At 36.6% G+C, this 7,435-nt stretch overlaps 1 long non-coding RNA gene across 1 annotated transcript; it reads right to left on the bottom strand.

Moving 5' to 3' along the window:
* Window positions 1-651: 651 nt before the first annotated feature.
* On the bottom strand, window positions 652-2,689 carry LOC139126478 (uncharacterized). Its single transcript, XR_011550589.1, has 3 exons — window positions 1,766-2,689; window positions 1,298-1,481; window positions 652-931 (listed from the first exon to the last, which is right to left on the bottom strand). It is a non-coding gene; the product is annotated as an uncharacterized lncRNA (long non-coding RNA).
* Between the last annotated feature and the right edge of the window lie 4,746 nt (window positions 2,690-7,435).

Raw genomic sequence — 7,435 nt, 5'->3', positions numbered from 1 at the left:
ATTCACTGGTTTAACAGGGCAGAAACTTAGGTGGAGGAAAGAAATCAAACAACCGAACAATCTTTAGTAAAGAGCGCCCTCACACGACCACTTTCAGAAAAGTGTCAAGGGGAATATTTTCACAAACAAGCATCAGGACTGGTTACATGTGGCTTACTTTCATCACAATTTTGCTAATATCAAATATTTTTCTAAATATTCACATAAAGAAGGGACTCAATACTCCTAAACTGGCTTTGACTTATTTTTTTTTAATGTTGATTGAAAGTTCTAGACTGTGACCTGTAATCTCACAAGTACTCTGTTGACTTGTTAAAATATATTTTACTTATACTCAATTGTTTCACTATAATTGAATAAAGATGCGAAAGGAAGACATTTATTATTTGCTTTAAGGTTAAGAGATTTGCTGTTTGCTAACTGTGGTCATCGTTTTGTGAAAGGAAAAATAAACACCTGCACAATGTAATTCTCATTGCCATATCATGATAACATTTTATTGCTCTCCTGTAAGAAACTATTTACATAACAATAACTGAAGTTGTCATATAATTCTACACACTGTCCCATTTACTCTCATTTGTTTACATTCAGGAATACCTGATCACCCCCCCCCCCCCGCCCCACCCTAATATTCTATACATTCCCATCAGTCTGCAATTTTATGTTTACAGCCGAGTCTTCACATGGTGATTACATACAAGACATTTTAAACGATTAAGTGCATCTGGCATATTATCATAATTTGTGGCAGAAACATTGAAAGAATGATGGATGGCTTCCAACCCACTTTCCCCATAAAACCCCAACCCTCTCTTGGTAGATTGAAGGCGTGCAGGAACGTGGTCTTCCAAGATGTGGAGCTTTGGAAATACAGATGCAGCTGGAAAATTCGTTCTGTAGTAAGACATCAGCGCCTTCACATCCGAAGCTGTGAAACAAAATATTCATATGCATTATCAAAAAATCCATATACATGATCATAAATCACATTTCAAAAATACCTTACCTGTGACCATAAAAACATTCAGAATTGCACCACACATATTACAGTATCTTGTCTGTTGGATAATTCAGATTCATAAAATGGGGTGTGGAAGACGTGAAACTATATAATCTCTACCTAGTCTACTGAAATACATTCTTTGGTACTGTTATGCAAAATTGAATAGCTCTGAAATATTCCAATATTTTCAGGCCCTGTAACGGGGGTTGTTTAACATATTCTGTCACAGTGCTTGATCAGGACAGACCTGTCCTGTAATCAGCTTGTGAATTTCCTGGTGTGTAGACTTACCAAATTTCAGTATTTCATCATCAGACAGCATTCTTGACACTGAATAAATATTGTGGCATGCCCCAAACAGCAACAGCAAGGGTTGGTACTTTGCTCTGATTGCTTCAGCATCCTGAAGCAATTCAGGGCATATCTGCTCAATATGAGTTGATATTGCATTGAACAGAATGCGAATATTCTCAGGCTAAAATTAAAGAGAAAATACAACAGTTAATGCTCCTTCATTACATTTAAGGAAACTACTTTTACCTTAAATTTCATGAAAGTGTAAAGACATGAAACAAATCATTAGCATTTAAAGTTTCACTGATTGATTTGAGAAAATAACATAGTACTTTAGCCAAACCCAACACATGCAGTTATCATATCATTTTGTGAAAAGTAAATGTATTGAATTTTTTATGAATAAACACAAGATGAGTGAGGCAAAATAAAAATAATATACAGGAATTTCATTCCCTGTCCTACCTTATGTAGGGCACAGCCCTTGAACGACAACTGATAAACTCTAAACTAGCTGAACTGAAGTGAACAAGGTAACAAATGTTAATATAAAGTATTGAAAAAAAACCCAAAATACCAGAACAATTGGGAAAAACATGGGAACTGTAACAAGTGAACAACTTAATAATAAAACAATACATTTAGTCATTTCACAGTAACTTAATAAAATTATCATTTTTCATTCCTAACCTGACAACATTTGTCAACATGGTTGCCGACAAAAGATTTACCATGATAGGCCTGCCTGGCTACATTAATTGACCCTAAGGCCCTGTCTAATGCTTTCACGGATGGCCCGGCCTCCACAGGGAGACTGGATTTGAGGGTTTTAGCTGCCTGTTCCTGAAATCAAGAAAATACACTATTAAATTAGAGATTGTTTAATCCATGGCACTGGAAGAAAAATGAAAATACAAATTAATTCGAAATAAAAAAACATACTGCAATTGAATTATAACCTTTTCTTTTGCATTAGCAATGCTTGCTGCCTTCTTCTCCTGAAGTTTTTTAATTTCAGCTAGCGAACCACGGCCATCTTCCTCGTCATCATCACTGCTATCATCACCATCACCAAACAGTGCAGCCTCAATCTGTCTCTCCAGATCATCAGCCTGTAAACTGCACTGCTGGGCCTCCTCCTCCAGGGAAAACACTTTTTGAATGGTGTTGACATATGTGTCAAAATGAGCGGGTTTTAGTACAGGCTCATCAATTTCACCTGTGGTCTTGTGCTGAAAGCTGAACACTTTGAAATCCAATTCAGCACAAGCCTGTTCCAGCATTTGGAAGAATCTTAAAAAGATCCCTAGGCTTAAATGTAAGACCGGAATACAAACCTACATTGAAAAATTGAAAAAAGTGATTATTCAAAGTTCATTTTTGTTATTGACAAAAGAGATTCACAAAGGGTGAACATCAATTCTTGTAAATGCCTGGGAAATATAAAAAGAACACACCCTGTCAAGAGGAATGTTGAAGTACGGCTTGTTAATGCAGTTTTTAAATCAGATGCATGACTCCGTTTACTTCCTGCTGCAACAAAGTCATTGTGGAATTTGTGGATGTCTTCCAAAGTTCTTGTTTCAACATGTCCTCTCTCGTCTGGTGGCAGTACTGCATCTGCTTTGGTGATGTAACACCATAGGCAATAGTATTTACCTGAAAAATAAAAAAACATTCATTTAGTACTCTCTAGCTTCAATATAATGAGGCCCAGTACCACTAACTATACCCACAAGTCAGTCTGGTTTACAGTTTGGCTCTTTTTATTTTGAACATTTTTCCATTGTACATATGCAAGATAAATTTTTAGTATGACATTTGTTGATATGTGACAAAATATTATCAACTCTGAATGATAAATATCTCACTTGTAAATATCTCTTTGTACAAATCAGAATGAATGTGGGAAATTTCATGTACTGTATTTATGGATTTTCTGCATCTTTATACATGAGTGTGTAGTATTTATTCTTTTCCACACAGGGGATTCAGTCTAAAAACACTACACATGACAGTTTTCATATTAACTTCAACAAGGGGCTACAGTGTGGTTACATGTTACTTGTTATTTTCAGTACCAAAATACATAGATCAAAGCACACAATATATATTTTATATAGAGGGATATCTCTGTCATTCAGCTGACATTATACTCACCACTTGGACCTGAAAGACCATAGATACGTGCAAGGTATTCGTAGTCTCCCATTATGAAGGCTTTGATAATTTTATCCCTGAATTAAAAGAGTATGTGTTAATGTAAAGGGAACATTAAACAAGCTTGGAAGACACACACAAAATGATGGTCTAAAATCCATGACTGCCTCATTGTCAGGCTGTTCATTCAAGGCGGCACAGCATCAGTCATTTTCAATCTGCTTCAAATTCTGTAGTCTTGACCTTTTTTAAATGAATCAAGAACAAAGGGCACTGTATGAAGGGGATAATGAGGCTGTTTAGAATATATTTTTCACTCAACCCTGTTCTTCAAATCTTGAGACATCACATCAAGTTTAGGCAGGCTGCAATAAAGGTACATGTGCACATGTAAAAATTTACTTCTAGGCATGCTTATGCTGTGATGAAAATATATTTGCTGTAAAGGAAAACAAGAGATTAAAATGGTAAGGGGAGTCTTGATCACTTACTTCCATCTGTGGCCATCTAGTTGATCCACCTGTCCACTGTTAACACTCATTGCAGTTCTAAGGTTTGTTTCAGAATCACCAGCAGCAAATATATTCCAAACAATGGTGTTGTTGACAGAATTTGGACACTCCACATTGCAAATTTCAAAGACACTTTTCATGGTACCTCCCCCCCTTGTCACCCCTACCTTTACCCAAATTTGATCTGAAGGTATGCTACCATCATGTGAAGTAAGCTTGTCTTCACTGTAGAGATAAAAAATACACATCATGGTGATAATTTACACAAACCAAACACAAGGAATGAATTATAGCAAATCACAGCAAAGAAATAACAAAGCTGTCTCAGTGTAGCAGACAGGCTTGATTACAATCAATTTATTTATTTACCTTTCTGTAGTTTAAACTGGCTGGGTTGCAATGTGTTTCAAACATGCAGGTTTACTCATGAAAGAAATGAAATCTTGAATATTTTTCTATAACAGGTAATTCACAACAGAGGAAATGTACATTGTACACTTGATTGGAAGAAATTAATTCAGGCATAAAAGCATAGCAGCTGATCATGTATCTGATATTGCATAATTTTACGAGCAAATTGATGAACAGAGAATGTTACCAAGACTATACAAGCATGGTTTGAAGCTTAGATGATTATATTTCAGAAAAACTCAAAATTGCAATCTTCCAAAAATACAGGTTACATGTACATTGTTTGCACTCCACATCTGAAAAAGGTTTTAAAAGTTTTACATGTATAAATGCTTACATCACCTTTCTAAATAATCCAAATAGACGTCAACGGTGTGCACTAGATCCTGAACTGCAACACAGCAAAAAGAAGCAAGTCGTATCTCTGTATCCTGCTTCCCTTCAGGCCCTCTCAACTGAATACAAAAGGCTTGTTTTCAGCTACCAATTGATATTCTTGCCAGCAGCAAGGTGTCTATCCATCCTTTCACTACCTAACCTTATTTTCCAACTCCGAAGCCATCTATTCAATGAACAATGCAAATTGTTAATAGCAACTACAGTTTTTTAACATTCATTCAAGTAACACTGAATTATTTTTCACTCAATTAAATAGGATTGCTGACAATCACAAGCTAAGGGCTTTGCGATACCTATGTTTTTTTGTAATATCTTGATTACAAAAAAAAACAAGTCTCAAGGGAAAACCATTGTCCTCCAATATTTGGCAAACTTTTAAAAATATTACATACATAACATATGCTTGTTTTTAGAATATGATGTATATGAATACTTGAAAAGGTCATACATTTATATATTGAACAGTCTATTCAATAGACAGAAACCAGAAAAAAAGTACAAGCAGTATTCAATGTTACTCTAGTTGTAGATGATGAAGTCACATGATACAACCATGAATGTTAATCCCAGACTCTACATGTATTCTTCTGCACATTTTACACAGTTATTGTCTCTGTACTGTCATTAGATGCTATGACAATAGAATACTGTGAATGTACTTTATCCTGGATTAGGCATATTGATTTAAAACTTACCGTTTCAGTGACCTGAGTTTATTCCATGGCAGATTTAAAACAGATTTCAAAAACAGACCAGCACCTTCAGGAATATTTGGCACCATACCAATTTCTTGAAGTAGAGCATCTTTGTCCTCTTTGCTAATCCTCTTCACTTCTTTTTGTTGTTGAACCACTGTATGCTGTTCTCCACCAGAAAGCCTGCACGGCTTTCTCTACCCATTTGGCCCGCTTTGCCTTTGTCCTTTCACTTGCTTCCCCTGATGTTTTCCTTGACTGTGGCGTATACGTTAGACAAATTGGCTGTTGAAATGAAGGAGAATAATTTTATTATACCATGGATTGTTATACATGTACAATAATTTCTACACAATTCAAACTTTGAGAACAAAGCAAGACAAATTATTAACTGTTATTATCTGTGTTTTACACAGTTTTCAGTAAGATTTAAAACTGTAACAAAAAGGTTTGAAAATGGAAAACAATATCCTACCTGTCCACGTGTCTTAAGTTTGATTGGTACACCGGATTTGTAGCCTGTGGTGGTTGACAGCTTCTTCTTCATACATGCAGTTGTAAGCTCCTCAAAACCAGGTGACTCATCTATATTTTCTGCCTGGAGCAGGGTTTGGATGGCCAGCGGTACCGGTAAACTCTTTTCAGGGTTTTGATCATGATCAGTTTGATCATTTTGACTACAGGCAGTTGTAGATATTTCCTGATTTGTCAAACAATAATCATGATCACAAATGACAGGGGCAGACTGATATTGACACTGACTTTCATGTTGTATCACATTTTCAAGATCAACAACAACATGACACCCTCTTGAAGTGTAGTCACACTTAACTTTCAGCGACAACAGCAAGTTAAGAACAACATTGGGAATGGATGCTATAGATTTGGTTGTAACTGTTGTGCGACAAACTGGGCAACTCTGGGTAGTTTGAATCCACTCTGATATGCATTCAGCACAAAACATGTGTCCACCACCTTCAAAATTACAGTCTATCAACACAGGTTTATCATATATCTGCTTGCAGATAGTGCAAGTTAAGTTCAAAGTTTCACCGACACATCTATCAACCAGCAAGTCACTTTCACAGAGGCTCCTTACAGCTTTTTGTTGAATCAATTTCAGGATTTCACCCACTCCTTCACTATTTACTTCAAATCCAAGATCATTCAATTCTTTCATAGAAATTTCTGATGCACTGGCACTATTGGAAGAAGGGCGTCTAGGTCTCCCCCTGTTTTTCCTTTCCTTTCGTTTTCTTCCGGGTTTGGCAATGTTAGAACATACAGGACATTGCCCAGTTCTTGGATGTTTAACCCAATCTATACCTGCTGTTCCAGGTCTGTAGGTCCTACCGTGGCACTTGGAAATTCTGTACGTTACAACAGAGCGCTTGCAATTATTGCAGAATTTGGCCGGTTGTATTCCGGCGATGTCATCGGAAATATTTACGCTAAAACAGGCAGAAATATTATCAACAAAGTCACTCATATTACGCGTTGTACCTTCAAGCTTCCTTCCGCATATTCTACAGTGTGTTGTGACATAATTATCATGGTCCGCCAACGTTTTTGCCACGATGTCTGTCGCCATTGTTTTGCATTTGTCAAGATTTCAGGTTTGGATAATGGATCAAACGATCAAAATTGGCGCCAATGGCAAAATTTGGTAAAAATCCAACGCGTACAGAAAAAAACCAAGGCGACGGAGTACCACAATAATGCAGGAAAACATCTAGACAACGAGTAAAAATTGGTTTCAAATCTCGAAAAATACGTTTATTATGCATTTTTAGAAAAATAAAATACACGAACACAAGTAAGGGGAACTACTTGCCTAAATCCTACGCAGGAAATCTCGAGAAAATTCAAGTGACTCGATTTTCGTGTCACCGATGTGCAGACTCAATGTTCGGGCATCGGATTACTCGTCGGAATCTTCCGAATGCGATACGAGGCGT

Source organism: Ptychodera flava, chromosome 3 (assembly GCF_041260155.1).
Source record: "Ptychodera flava strain L36383 chromosome 3, AS_Pfla_20210202, whole genome shotgun sequence".
Classification (NCBI taxonomy): Eukaryota; Metazoa; Hemichordata; class Enteropneusta; family Ptychoderidae; genus Ptychodera; species Ptychodera flava.
Note: the sequence above shows the minus strand (reverse complement) of the source record. Positions and strands in the feature narration are given on the sequence as shown.